The sequence below is a fragment of the Scyliorhinus torazame genome, chromosome 14 (assembly GCF_047496885.1).
Source record: "Scyliorhinus torazame isolate Kashiwa2021f chromosome 14, sScyTor2.1, whole genome shotgun sequence".
Classification (NCBI taxonomy): domain Eukaryota; kingdom Metazoa; phylum Chordata; class Chondrichthyes; order Carcharhiniformes; family Scyliorhinidae; genus Scyliorhinus; species Scyliorhinus torazame.
This window is the reverse complement of record NC_092720.1, coordinates 219,846,014-219,861,538: the sequence shown is the minus strand read 5'-3', so window position 1 is coordinate 219,861,538 and position 15,525 is coordinate 219,846,014.

Sequence of the window (15,525 nt, the reverse complement as noted above, 5' to 3'; positions counted from 1 at the left end):
ACTTTACTATTTGACCCATGGCTGGGGTTTCAAATCAGAGTTTTCCTTCCCCAGGGCAGGCTGCCAATCAAAGCTGCCAATCGGGAACGGTCTGGTTTTGAGGAGGCAGACACTCACTTTCACATCTCTGCCCAAACAGGGATCAGTGTGTGAAGCCGGGCAGAGGCAGTTTGATTCGGAGGGACTATTTCACACACTGACCAGATGGGACTTTTTGTGAATGACGAGAATCTCCATTCTCTTCAGCATCCTGGTCATTCCTGACCCTTTTTCACAATACATAAGGAATTAACTCCGTGCTGCTCTTTGACACAGTGGGTGGGATTTTGCTCTCTGTGCACAGAGAGCTGGTTAGAGAGAGAAAGCCGGTGTGTAGCTCTCCAGCTGCACAGCTGAGTTTTCTCTCCAGATTCTCTGGCACTCTGAGCTCAGAAAATCTATGGCCGTGGTTTTCACCTTCACGCTGGCAGGGCGGGGCCTGATAGATCCGGCAACGCCGGCTCCACCGAGATCGGGGCGCCCTGATCTGTGTTAAAATAATACAGCCCCACCCCCCACGGATACGGGGAACCCCCTCCCCTACAAGCACCGGGGCAACCCCACCCCCCACAAGCACAGGGGCAACCCCACCCCCCACAAGCACAGGGGCAACCCCCCCCCCAAACCCCACACATAAACACAGAAACGTATAAAAAAGGAGTAGGCCATTCGGCCCTTCGAGCCTGCTCCACCATTCAATATGATTGTGTCTGATCCTCTATCTCAATCCCACATTCCCGCTTTCTCCCCAAACCCCTTGATGCCATTGAAATGTAAAAAGTATCTGTCTCTTTCTTGAATATATTCAGTGACTTGTGGTAACCTCCTGTGGTCAAAAATTCCACAGGTTCACAACCCTTTAAATGAAGAAATATTTCCTAATTTCAGTCCTGAATGGTCTTCCCCGTATCCTGAGACTGTGTCCCCTGGTTCGAGATTCCCCAGACAGGGAAAACATCCTCCCTGAATCTAGTCTGTCCAGCCCTGTTAGAATTTTATACGTTTCAATCAGGGGCGTCATTCTCCGACCCCCCGCCGTGAATCCCGCCCCCGCCCCCGCCGAAGTCTCCGGTACCGGAGATTGGGCGGGGGCGGGAATCGGGCCACGCCGGTTGGCGGGACCCCCCCGCTGGATTCTCCGGCCCGTATGGGCCCAAGTCCTGCCCAGAAAATGCCTGTCCCGCCGGCGTAAATCAAACCTGGTATTTACCGGCGGGACCAGGCGGCGTGGGCGGGCTCCGGGGTCCTGGGGGGGGCGCGGGGCGATCTGACTCCGGGGGGTGCCCCCACGGTGGCCTGGCCCGCGATCGGGGCCCACCGATCCGCGGGCGGGCCTGTGCCATGGGGGCACTCTTTCCCTTCCGCCTCCGCTACGGCCTCCACCATGGCGGAGGCGGAAGAGACTCTCCCCACTGCGCATGCGCGGGAAACTGACAGCGGCCGCTGACGCTCCCGCGCATGCGCCGCATTTCCGCGCCAGCTGGCGGGGCAACAAACGCCATTTCCGCCAGCTGGCGGGGCGGAAATCCCTCCGGTGTCGGCCTAGCCCCTCAATGTTGGGGCTAGGCCGCCAAAGATGCGGAGCGTTCCGCACCTTTGGGCCGGCGCGATGCCCGTCTGATTGGCGCCAGTCGGCGGACATCGCGCCGTTGGGGGAGAATTTCGCCCCAGATCTCCTCTCATCCTTCTAAACCCGAGTGAACACAGGCCCAGTCGAATCATTCTCTCCTCATTGCACTGTCCCCCCAACCCCAGTATTAGCCGAGTGAATCTCCGCTGCCCTTCCTCTGTGACAAGTAAATCCTTTCTCAGGCAGGGAGACCAAAACTGCTCACAATACTCCAGGTGTGGTCTCACCAAGGCCCTGTATAACTGCAGTGACACATCCCTACTTCTGAACTCCAATCCTCTCACAATGAAGGCCAACAAACCATTCACCTTCCTAATTGTTTGCTGCAGCTGCCTCTCCACTTTGATTGGCTGGTGTACAAGGACCCAGATCCCTTTGTACATCCACACTTCCCAATACATCACCATTTAAATAATCCTCTTCCTTTCTGTTTTTCACACCGCAGTGAATAACTTCACATTTAGCCACGTTATCCTGCATCTGCCATGTGTTTGTCCACTCACTCAACTTGTCTCAATCGCCTTGAAGCCTCCTTGCATCCTCCTCACAACTCACAGTTCCACCCAGTTTTGTGTCATCCACAAACTTGGAAATGTTACATTTGGTTCCCTCATCCAGGTTGTGTATATATATCGTGAACAGCTCGGGCCCAAACACTGACCCCTGTGGTACCTCACTAGTCACTGCCTGTGACTCGGAACAAGATCCATTGATTCCCACTCTGTTTCCTGTCTGTCACCAATTCCTGATCCACGTACATTCCCACAATCCCATGTGCTTTAATTTTTGCCAACTAATCTCTTGTGAAGGACCTTATCAAAATCCTTCTGAAAATCCAAATATACCACACCTGCTGGTTCTCCCTTATCTATTCTACTAGTTACATCCTGAAAACAGTCCAATGGATTATTGAAGCCCTTCATAAGCCGATGCTGGCTTTGTCCAATCCTGTTAATGCTTTCCAAATGTTCTGTTATTGCATCTTTTATTTTTTTTTTATTAAATATTTTATTGAAAATTTTTGGTCAACCAACACAGTACATTGTGCATCCTTTACACAATATTATAACAGCACAAATAACAATGACCTATTTTATAAACAAAAAATGAATAAATAATAAATAACAAAAATGAAAACTAGCCCTAATTGGCAACTGCCTTGTCACAAGTAACACTCTCCAAAAATATAATTTAACAGTCCAATATATAATTATCTGTGGCAACGACCTATACATACTATACAGTATATATTAACAACCCTGAGAGTCCTTCTGTTTCCTCCTCCCCCCCCCCCCCCCCCCCCCACCCCTCCCCGATCCTGGGCTGCTGCTGCTGCCTTCTTTTTCCCATTCCGTCTATCTATCTGCGAGGTATTCGACGAACGGTTGCCACCGCCTGGTGAACCCTTGAGCCGACCCCCTTAGGACGAACTTAATCCGCTCTAGCTTTATAAACCCCGCCATGTCATTTATCCAGGTCTCCACCCCCGGGGGCTTGGCTTCTTTCCACATTAGCAATATCCTGCGCCGGGCTACTAGGGACGCAAAGGCCAAAACATCGGCCTCTCTCGCCTCCTGCACTCCCGGCTCTTGTGCAACCCCAAATATAGCCAACCCCCAGCTTGGTTCGACCCGGACCCCCACTACTTTTGAAAGCACCTTTGTCACCCCCATCCAAAACCCCCGTAGTGCCGGGCATGACCAAAACATATGGGTATGATTCGCTGGGCTTCTCGAGCACCTCGCACACCTATCCTCCACCCCAAAAAATTTACTGAGCCGTGCTCCAGTCATATGTGCCCTGTGTAATACCCTAAACTGAATCAGGCTTAGCCTGGCACACGAGGACGTCGAGTTTACCCTGCTTAGGGCATCTGCCCACAGCCCCTCCTCGATCTCCTCCCCCAGCTCTTCTTCCCATTTCCCTTTTAGTTCATCTACCATAGTCTCCCCTTCGTCCCTCATTTCCCTATATATATCTGACACCTTACCATCCCCCACCCATGTCTTTGAGATCACTCTGTCCTGCACCTCTTGTGTCGGGAGCTGCGGGAATTCCCTCACCTGTTGCCTCGCAAAAGCCCTCAGTTGCATATACCTGAATGCATTCCCTTGGGGCAACCCATATTTCTCGGTCAGCGCTCCCAGACTCGCAAACTTCCCATCCACAAATAGATCTTTCAGTTGCGTTATTCCTGCTCTTTGCCACATTCCATATCCCCCATCCATTTCCCCCGGGGCAAACCTATGGTTGTTTCTTATCGGGGACCCCCCCAAGGCTCCAGTCTTTCCCCTATGCCGTCTCCACTGTCCCCAAATCTTCAGTGTAGCCACCACCACCGGGCTTGTGGTGTAGTTCCTTGGTGAGAACGGCAATGGGGCTGTCACCATAGCCTGTAGGCTAGTCCCCCTACAGGACGCCCTCTCTAATCTCTTCCACGCCGCTCCCTCCTCCTCTCCCATCCACTAACTCACCATTGAAATATTAGCGGCCCAATAATACTCACTTAGGCTCGGTAGTGCCAGCCCCCCCCTATCCCTGCTACGCTGTAAGAATCCCTTCCTCACTCTCGGGGTCTTCCCGGCCCAGACAAAACCCATGATGCTCTTTTCAATCCTTTTAAAAAAAGCCTTCGTGATCACCACCGGGAGGCACTGAAACACAAAGAGGAATCTCGGGAGGACCACCATCTTAACCGCCTGCACCCTCCCTGCCATTGACAGTGCTACCATATCCCATCTCTTGAAATCTTCCTCCATCTGTTCCACCAACCGCGTTAAATTTAACCTGTGCAATGTGCCCCAATTCTTAGCTATCTGGATCCCCAGGTAACGAAAGTCCCTTGTTACCTTCCTCAGCGGTAGGTCCTCTATTTCTCTACTCTGCTCCCCTGGATGCACCACAAACAACTCACTTTTCCCCATGTTCAATTTATACCCTGAAAAATCCCCAAACTCCCCAAGTATCCGCATTATTTCTGGCATCCCCTCCGCTGGGTCCGCCACGTATAGTAGCAAATCGTCCGCATACAAAGATACCCGGTGCTCTTCTCCTCCCCTAAGTACTCCCCTCCACTTCTTGGAACCCCTCAATTGACTCTAGAACCTTCCCCACTCCTGGGGCGTCATTCTCCGCTGGCGGGAGTCTCCGTTTTGCCGGCGCCCGGGGGTTTCCCGACGGCGTGGGGCTGCCCCACAATGGGAAACCCCATTGACCGGCCGGTGTTACGGAGACTCCCGCCGGCGGGTCGGCGCAGAAATGTGGCGGGGCGGGGTGGAGAATTTCGCCCCTGGTATCAGACGATCTGTAATTCTCCCTTTTTTCTCTCCCTCCCTTTTTAATCAGTGGGGTTATATTTGCCACCCTCCATCTGCAGGAACTGCTCCAGGGTCTATAGAATTTTGGAAGATGGTCACCAATGTGTCCAACATTTCCAGAGCCAATTCCTTTAATAATCTGGGATGGGGATTATCAGGCCCTGGTGATTTGTCAGCGTTTAACCCCATTCATTTCCCAGCACCATTATCTTACTGATACTGATTTCCTTCAATTCCACCCTCTCACTGGACCCTTACATTTCTGGGTAATTATGTGTGCCCTCTTTCCTGAATGCCCCCAATGGAGCTCCCCAGAGGACCTGCCCCTGACACTGGCCCCTGTTAAAGGAGAGAGACTCAGGGCTGGATTCTCCGGACGCCTAAATCACGTTCGGCCGGAGAATCACAGTTCCCGACCAAATCAGCGGCGGCATCGCTTTTGCGATGCTCCGCCCCTCCAAAGCGTACTCTCCGAGTCCGCCCGCCACGTATCGACGGCCTCAGGACATTGCCTGAGGCCCACCCCCCGATGCTCTGCCCCCGACCGGCCAAGTTCCCGAAGGCGACGGTCACGCGTGGTCTCATCCGTCGGGAACTCGGCGTGGCGGCTACGGACTCAGTCCAGCTCCGCCACAGACAGGGGAGAGCTGATCCACGGGCAGGGGGGGACTTTATGAGGGTCTGGGACCACTGTGGGGGGATGGTCCGGGGCGTGCGAGCCGGCGAAAGTGGGGGGGCACTATTTCGCGGGCCGGGTCCGCGAGCGGCCTCGGCCATGTAGCACGGCGAGGCCGCTGCAGGCTGCCGCCACGCGCATGCGCGGCCATGGATCCGGCAATTCTCCGGGCTGTAACGGCAGCTAGAGCCGGGTGCTCTACGCTGCGTTCATGCTAGCCCCCAGCAACACGGGGAATCGGCGGCCATTTTACGCCCTTTTTGCTGGCGCAAAATGCCGGCGTGGGGACATTGTCCCAGAATCAGAGAATCCAGCCCTCACAGTCTGGGCCCCGTTCCTGTCACCAGCGGTTACCAGCAGCAATTCTCTGCTGGTGGGAACACTTTGCCTCCGGAACGGAGAATCACGGGCAGTGTGCCAGGGCTGGTTTAGCACGGTGGGCTAAGACAGTGGCTTGTAATGCAGAACCAGACCAGCAGCACGTTCCAGCCTCCACGAACAGGCGGCGGAATGTGGCGACTAGGGGCTTTTCACAGTAACTTCATTGTAGCCTACTTGTGACAATAAGCGATTAGTATTATTATTTTCTGATAAGATGATAGGAATCTGATGAGTGGAGTTAGGGTAAATGAATAGATTTAATAAAATAGGGTTGGAGCTCAAACCCTTTTCACAGCAGTGAATCTTGTGCACACCGCAGGGTTGAGATCAGCAAGATACCTCCAGCAAGGCCTTGGTTGTTTATGTCAGAGCAGATAGTCTCCAGCTAGGAGGAGATAATGGTCCTTCTTCTGAGCGAAGGTTTAATTATAAACCTCTGTGGACAACATGGGGTTTTTAACCAATGTTCTGTGTGCTGACTAACTGTACAAACACAGTGTGTATCTGTGACCTGGGAGTGGGCTGTATTAGAGGAGGGCGCTGCTTCCGAGGTTTCTCTGGGGTAGTCGACTCCATGTTTGAATCATGAATAAACCATTGCAACCTGTCCCAGGGTCTCCTGTGGTTAGATGGAAGACGTCCACCACAACAGTAGGATTAGTTTTGAGTTGCTGTCACAGAGCCAGCACACATAATGGACTCCTCATTTGTTGTTAAGTTTCACTTGGGTCTGTGGAGTGGGAGGCGAGTCAATAGGATCCACAGCACTAACCTGATAACCGAATCCATCACTGGGAAAAGCTGGTGTGATGGATGGAGGGATTCACACTGGGCAGTCATGGTGTCGTGCGCCGATGCTGGGTCTATGATGCATTGTGGCGACCCTGGGTGGGAGTTTCCGTTGCCCGACGCTGATATCAAAATCAGCGATTGGGCGGAGACGCCTGCATTGACGCACCATCGGAAGGCCCTCCCCTGATGCTCCGCCCCCGATGGGCCGAGTTCCCCACCGCGCGGGGGACGTGTAGTCTCAGCGGTTGGGAACCCGGAGTGGGGGTTGCGGACTGTGACCAGCGGTGCCACAGTCGGCCGGGAGGCATGCTGCTGGCTGGGGGTGGGGCTTCCGCGAGGGCTAGGGGGGACTGCCGGGGGTGGCCATGGGGTAGCCATGGGGGCAGTATTTGGCAGGTTGTTCCGCGCACGGCTGGCGGGGCCGTATCGGCAGCTAAAGCTGGTCGTCGCCATGCGCCTGCGCGTCACGGACCCGGCCATTCCTCCGCCGTTTGTGTCGTGGGAGCCGGGAGTTTCACCCACCGCGGCTGCTGGCCCTGCACCGGTCCCAGGATCGGTGAGGATTGGGCGCCGATTTTGGCGTCGAAAACGCCACGGTTTCCATGCCGCCGTCGGCACTTAGCCACAAAATGGGAGAATCCAGCCCGAAGTGTCGACGCCGCGGAGAATCTGTGGACTTTTACGACAGAAAAAGCGGCGCCGCCCCTGGACCAATTCCGCTTCCATTCAGGGCCGAGCACCGGGGCCTCGTGGAACACAATTATTCCAATGAAAAACGGTGCGGGATTCGACACTCGGGAGGCTGACATGCTGCAGCCACACATACACATTACACTCCCCACACATACTTACTCCAGACAAAACCATGGCACTGGCTGTGCTGGAGTGTGCCCACACAGCTGTGGGTCATTTGGGGCCAGAGGGCACTCAGGGGGGGTGCCCTGGGGGGACACCTATACGACCCCTGGCACCAGGTTCAAAGTGGGCAGTCAGCGGTTGGCGCAGCTACGTGGCGGCCTTGCCGGCTGCGGCAATGGTGTCCTGTGCCCGTCCAACCCAACCCTACAGCCCATCTCCTAGCCACCCCCTCGTACTCCCCCCGGCCCTGGCAGAAGACCCCAGCCAGCAACCTGTCAGTAAACTATGGTGATGATGGACATATTCCGCACCCCTCTCTCTCCCTCAGCAGCCACGATGCCGGTTTCACCATTTTTAAAAGCACAAGTGAACCACTCAGCCCATCGGAGACGGAGAATCGCGGAGGTGCTGGAGGGTACCGGGTCTGGACAATCGCGGAGGTGCTGGAGGATACCGGGTCTGGAGAATCAGGGAGGTGCTGGAGGGTACCGGGTCTGGAGAATCGGGGAGGTGCTGGAGGGTACCGGGTCGGGACAATCGCGGAGGTGCTGGAGGGTACCGGGTCTGGACAATCGCGGAGGTGCTGGAGGGTACCGGGTCTGGAGAATCGCGGAGGTGCTGGAGGGTACCGGGTGTGGAGAATTGCGGAGGTGCTGGAGGGTACCGGGTCTGGAGAATCGCGGAGGTGCTGGAGGGTACCGGGTCTGGAGAATCGCGGAGGTGCTGGAGGGTACCGGGTCTGGAGAATCGCGGAGGTGCTGGAGGGTACCGGGTCTGGAGAATCGCGGAGGTGCTGGAGGGTACCGGGTCGGGACAATCGCGGAGGTGCTGGAGGGTACCGGGTCTGGAGAATCGCGGAGGTGCTGGAGGGTACCGGGTCTGGAGAATCGCGGAGGTGCTGGAGGGTACCGGGTCGGGACAATCGCGGAGGTGCTGGAGGATACCGGGTCTGGAGAATCGCGGAGGTGCTGGAGGGTACCGGGTCTGGAGAATCGCGGAGGTGCTGGAGGGTACCGGGTCTGGAGAATCGCGGAGGTGCTGGAGGGTACCGGGTCTGGAGAATCGCGGAGGTGCTGGAGGGTACCGGGTCTGGAGAATCGCGGAGGTGCTGGAGGGTACCGGGTCTGGAGAATCGCGGAGGTGCTGGAGGGTACCGGGTCTGGAGAATCGCGGAGGTGCTGGAGGGTACCGGGTCTGGAGAATCGCGGGGGTGCTGGAGGGTACCGGGTCTGGAGAATCGCGGAGGTGCTGGAGGGTACCGGGTCTGGAGAATCGCGGAGGTGCTGGAGGGTACCGGGTCTGGAGAATCGCGGAGGTGCTGGAGGGTACCGGGTCTGGAGAATCGCGGGGGTGCTGGAGGGTACCGGGTCTGGAGAATCAGGGAGGTGCTGGAAGGTACCGGGTCTGGAGAATCGCGGAGGTGCTGGAGGATACCGGGTCTGGAGAATCGCGGAGATGCTGGAGGGTACCGGGTCTGGACAATCGCGGAGGTGCTGGAGGGTTCCGGGTCTGGAGAATCGCGGAGATGCTGGAGGGTACCGGGTCTGGAGAATCGCGGAGGTGCTGGAGGGTACCGGGTGTGGAGAATCGCGGAGGTGCTGGAGGGTACCGGGTGTGGAGAATCGCGGAGGTGCTGGAGGGTACCGGGTCTGGAGAATCGCGGAGGTGCTGGAGGGTACCGGGTCTGGAGAATCGCGGAGGTGCTGGAGGGTACCGGGTCTGGACAATCGCGGAGGTGCTGGAGGGTACCGGGTCTGGAGAATCGCGGAGGTGCTGGAGGGTACCGGGTCTGGAGAATCGCGGAGGTGCTGGAGGGTACCGGGTCTGGAGAATCGCGGGGGTGCTGGAGGGAACCGGGTCTGGAGAATCGCGGAGGTGCTGGAGGACACCGGGTCTGGAGAATCGCGGGGGTGCTGGAGGGTTCCGGGTCTGGAGAATCGCGGAGGTGCTGGAGGGTACCGGGTCTGGAGAATCGCGGAGGTGCTGGAGGACACCGGGTCTGGAGAATCGCGGGGGTGCTGGAGGGTACCGGGTCTGGAGAATCGCGGAGGTGCTGGAGGGTACCGGGTCTGGAGAATCGCGGAGGTGCTGGAGGGTACCGGGTCTGGAGAATCGCGGGGGTGCTGGAGGGTACCGGGTCTGGAGAATCGCGGAGGTGCTGGAGGGTACCGGGTCTGGAGAATCGCGGGGGTGCTGGAGGGTACCGGGTCTGGAGAATCGCGGAGGTGCTGGAGGGTACCGGGTCTGGAGAATCGCGGAGGTGCTGGAGGGTACCGGGTCTGGAGAATCGCGGAGGTGCTGGAGGGTACCGGGTCTGGACAATCGCGGAGGTGCTGGAGGGTTCCGGGTCTGGAGAATCGCGGAGGTGCTGGAGGGTACCGGGTCTGGAGAATCGCGGAGGTGCTGGAGGATACCGGGTCTGGAGAATCGCGGAGGTGCTGGAGGGTTCCGGGTCTGGAGAATCGCGGAGGTGCTGGAGGGTACCTAGTCTGGAGAATCGCGGAGGTGCTGGAGGGTACCGGGTCTGGAGAATCGCGGAGGTGCTGGAGGGTACCGGGTCTGGAGAATCGCGGAGGTGCTGGAGGGTACCGGGTCTGGAGAATCGCGGAGGTGCTGGAGGGTACCAGGTCTGGAGAATCGCGGAGATGCTGGAGGATACCGGGTCGGGAGAATCGCGGAGGTGCTGGAGGGTACCGGGTGTGGAGAATCGCGGAGGTGCTGGAGGGTACCGGGTCTGGAGAATCGCAGAGGTGCTGGAGGGTACCGGGTCTGGAGAATCGCGGAGGTGCTGGAGGGTACCGGGTCTGGAGAATCGCGGAGGTGCTGGAGGGTACCGGGTCTGGAGAATCGCGGAGGTGCTGGAGGGTACCGGGTCTGGAGAATCGCGGAGGTGCTGGAGGGTACCGGGTCTGGAGAATCGCGGAGGTGCTGGAGGGTACCGGGTCTGGAGAATCGCGGAGGTGCTGGAGGGTACCGGGTCTGGAGAATCGCGGAGGTGCTGGAGGGTACCGGGTCTGGAGAATCGCGGGGGTGCTGGAGGGTACCGGGTCTGGAGAATCGCGGGGGTGCTGGAGGGTACCGGGTCTGGAGAATCGCGGAGGTGCTGGAGGGTACCAGGTCTGGAGAATCGCGGAGATGCTGGAGGATACCGGGTCGGGAGAATCGCGGAGGTGCTGGAGGGTACCGGGTCTGGAGAATCGCAGAGGTGCTGGAGGGTACCGGGTCTGGAGAATCGCGGAGGTGCTGGAGGGTACCGGGTCTGGAGAATCGCGGAGGTGCTGGAGGGTACCGGGTCTGGAGAATCGCGGAGGTGCTGGAGGGTACCGGGTCTGGACAATCGCGGAGGTGCTGGAGGGTACCGGGTCTGGACAATCGCGGGGGTGCTGGAGGGTACCGGGTCGGGACAATCGCGGAGGTGCTGGAGGGTACCGGGTCTGGAGAATCGCGGAGGTGCTGGAGGGTACCGGGTCTGGAGAATCGCGGAGGTGCTGGAGGGTACCGGGTCTGGACAATCGCGGAGGTGCTGGAGGGTACCGGGTCTGGAGAATCGCGGGGGTGCTGGAGGGTACCAGGTCGGTCCCGCTAATGATATGCAAACGGTGCCTACTGTACGTGCGGAGTGAAATGCATTGACGCCATTTTTGAGGTGACGGAGAATCACGATTTGGCGTCAAATCGGCGGCTGCCGCGATGTTGGCGTTGGAAGCTATTCTCCGCCCAATCGCATTTCACCATTTTGGCGGCAGCTAAGGGAGAATCCCTCCTCCCGCTGTATGATCACTGATCTAGAATCCTTGACACTGAAACTGGATCCTCTTTGTGAATTCAACTGAACGCTGAAGTGAAGGAAAGGACACTGGGTCTCATGAATAACCCACGTCACCGTCCCCCCGACCCCCTCTCCAGGAGAGGAAGGGACCATTTAAAGGTGAATTGTTTCGCACACTGGGCTAAATCGCTGGCTCTGAAAGCAGACCAAGCTAGGCCAGCAGTACGGTTCAATTCCCGTAATAGCCTCCCCGAACAGGCGCCGGAATGTGGCGACTAGGGGCTTTGCACAGTAACACATTTGAAGCCTACTTGTGACAATAAGCGATTTTCATTTCATTTGATTATGAATTGCCGAGTTTGCAAATGACAAAAAATAGGTGGGAAGGGAAGTGTTGAGGATGACACAAAGAGTCTACACAGGGACAGAGGCAGGTATGGGAGTGGGCAAAAACTTGGCAGATGGAATATAATGTAGGAAAATGTTTTGGTGGGAAGAATAAAGGAGCTGAATATTATTTAAATGGAGAGAGACTGCAGAAAGCTGCAGCACTGAGGGATTGGGGGGTCCTCGTGAATAAATCACAAAAAACAACGTGCAAGTTCAGCAGGTACTGGGGAAGGCAAATGGAATGTGGATCCTTATTCCAAAGGGAATGGAGGAGGAAAATAGGGAAATCCTGCTAAAACTGTACAAGGCACGAGTTAGACATCACCTAGAATTACTGTGAACAGTTTTGGTCCCCTTATCTAAGGAAAGAGACACTGGCATTGGAGGCAGTGCAGAGAAGGTTCACCAGGTTGATCCCGGGTATGGGGGGATTTTTTATGAGGAGAGGTTGAGTAGGTTGGGCCTGTACCCATTGGAGTTTAGAAGAATGAGAGGTGACCTGATTGAGACATAGAGGAATCTCAGGCAGCTGGACAGGGGAGATGCTGAGAGGATGTTTCCCCTGATAGAATAATAATAATCTTTAATATTGTCACAAGTAGGCTTACATTAACATTGCAATGAGTTACTGTGAAAATCCCCTAGTCGCCACATCCCGACGCGTCTTCGGGTTCACTGAGGGAGAATTCAGAATGTCCAAATTACCTAACAGCACGTCTTTCAGGACTTGTGGGAGGAAACCGGAGAACCCGGAGGAAACCCACATAGAGACAGGAGAACGAGCAAACTCCGCACAAACAGTGACTCAAGCCGGGAATCGAACCTGGGACCCGGGCGCTGTGAAGCAGGAGCGCTAACCACTGTGCTACCATGCTCCCTGTGCGTGAGAGACTAGGAACAGAAGGTACCATCTCAGAGTAAGGAGTGGCCCATTTAAGACAGAGATGATGACGAATTTTGGGCGGGAATCTCCGACCCTCCCCGCCGGTATCACGCCCGGTGCGGGGGCGGAGAATAGCCGTTCACGCCTGAAACCCGGCGCGACGGCGCATCCGCGATTCTCCGCGGACCCGCCAGTCGCATGCGCGCGGTTGACGTGGCGCCTGTCGGGGGCTGTTGGAAGAGGCCCCTGCGGCGATTCTCCACGGAACTCCCGCCGGCGCGGTATTCATGTGGTACCACCCAGCGGGAGCTGGGACCCGCGATCGTGGTGGGGGCGGGGGAATCTGACTCCAGGGGGTGCCTCAGCGGTGGCCAGGCCCGCGATCGGGGGCCACCGATTGGTGGGCCATCGCGATCTGTGGGGGACCTACCTTCCTCCGCCCGGGCCTGCTGTATGGCTCTGCCATGTCGGCGGCGCCCGAGCCGAGGTGGGCCGCCGCGCACATTCACGGACCTGCTTGCGGCCGCTATGCGCCTGCGCGGACGCGCGGTCTGGCTAGCAGGGCCCCGCGGGCGGCCAGAGCTGCTGGACACAGGCCGGGGCTCTGCTAGCCCCCTGGAAAATGGAGAATCACCCCGTCCGGAGTGATTCTCGCCCGTTTTCCGGCGGGCATGGGGACTTAGTCCCCAGAAGGGAGATTCCCGCCCTTCTTCTCTCAGAGAGGAGTGAATCTGTGGAATTCTTTCCCACACAGAGCTGTAGAGGCTGGGTCGTTAAGCATGTTCACGGCTGAGATAGACAGATTTTTAATCAGCGAGGGAATCGGATTTGATTGGATTTGTTGAATTTGTTTTATTGTCACGTGTACCAAGTTACAGTGAAAAGTATTGTTCTGCGTACAGTCCAGTCCAGAATCAAGGATTTTGGGGCTAAGGCGGGATAATGGAGGATTATATCAGATCAGCCATGACCTCATTGAATAGCGGAGCAGACTCGATGAGCCTAATGGCCAATTCTGCCTCATGGTCTTATTATGGCCTAACCTTGGGGTTGCATTTCCATGGAGGGATCTCTGGACTGTATTAAGTGGGAACCTACAGTGACCCAGGAGAAATGATTGTGGTAAAATGGCCAATATACAATTGGATACTTTAACTGAACCACAGTCAGAACCACAGACAGGCCTGAATGGAATTCAAACAGCCAAGTTTGAATGTGCAGGACAGAGACAAACAGCTGGGGCAAAGAGAACATAGAACATAGAACATTACAGCGCAGTACAGGCCCTTCGGCCCTCAATGTTGCGCCGAACTGTGAAACCACTCTAAAGCCCATCTACACTATTCCCTTATCGCCCATATGTCTATCTAATGACCATTTGAATGCCCTGAGTGTTGGCGAGTCCACTACTGTTGCAGGCAGGGCATTCCACGCCCTTACTACTCTGAGTAAAGAACCTACCTCTGACATCTGACATTTGAGACAGAAGTATATGAAGGAGAGCAGCAGGCTGCCAGTCACTCACAGGACAAAATCCCCACCTCCTCCCATCCTCTCTCCACCCACCCCCACCACCAATAGACCTTCACTCCCATTGCCTGGTTTCAATTATTCCCTGTCGTTCACTCTAACCCTGTTTATTCTTCATTCTGCTCCGGGTTATGTCTCCAGCTCTCAAAGTGGGCGGGACCGAGATCAGCAAATAACAATAATTCCTTGAGGATTGCAGTGAGCATCCTGAGGGAATTACTGAACTGAATGAGTTCAGCAGCAGAGCAGGAACATTGGAACTATAAGTGGTTTGAATCAGGAAGTGCTGAGTGTGAACATGGCTTCCAGACAGCAGGAGAAAAGTTTGTCCGGGAAGGCAATTTGTCCCATTTGTCTTGATTTCTTCACTGATCCGGTTTCACTGAAGTGTGGACACAACTTCTGCCGCTCCTGTATCACCCAGTGTTGGGAAAAGAAGGAGAGAAACTCCTGCCAGGAATGTAGACAGGAGTTTCCAGAAAGAAACCTCAGAGCCAATCGGGTCTTAGTGACAGTTGATTAGGATTCAGAAAAGTCACGTTCCTGAGAGAACGAAGAATAAGTCTGAGAAATTTAAGGAGCCTTGGATAACGAGGGATATTGTGAACCTCGTCAAAAAGAAAAGGAGACTTTTGTCTGGTCGAGAAGGGTGGGGACAGTGGAAACTCTTGAGGAGTACAAAGAATGTAGGAAGGTAGTGAAGTGGGAAATTAGGAGGGCTAGGGGGAGTCATGAAAAGTCCTTGACAAGTAGGGTTAAGGTGAATCCCAAAGCTTTTTATTGATATGTAAAAAGCAAGAGGGTGGCCAGGGAAAGGATTGGACCACTTAAGGACAGTGGGGGGCATCTATGTGTTGAGCCAGAGGAAATGGGCGAGGTACTAAATGAATAGTTTGCATCGATGTTGACCGAAGAAAAGGGGTTGGATTCTCCATTATTGAGGCTATGTCCCCACGCCGGTGTAAAAACCGTGGAGTTTTACTCCTGAAATTCCTGCAAAAGGTTACATGAATTCATAGCCCTTCAGGGGGCTAGCAGGGACCCGGAGTGAATCTCGCAGCTTTTGCTGCAGATATGCGCCCCCGCACTTCAGGGTCAGAGGCCGCGCCTGCGCACGGCGGTGACCTCCAGCGGCCGCGCCGTGCTCCATGGCGGACTCGGACTGTGGAGCCATCCCGATGATGCGCCCGAGCCTCAACCCCCGCACATTAAATCGCCAGCCGCCTATCGGGCAGCACGGTAGCATTGTGGACAGCACAA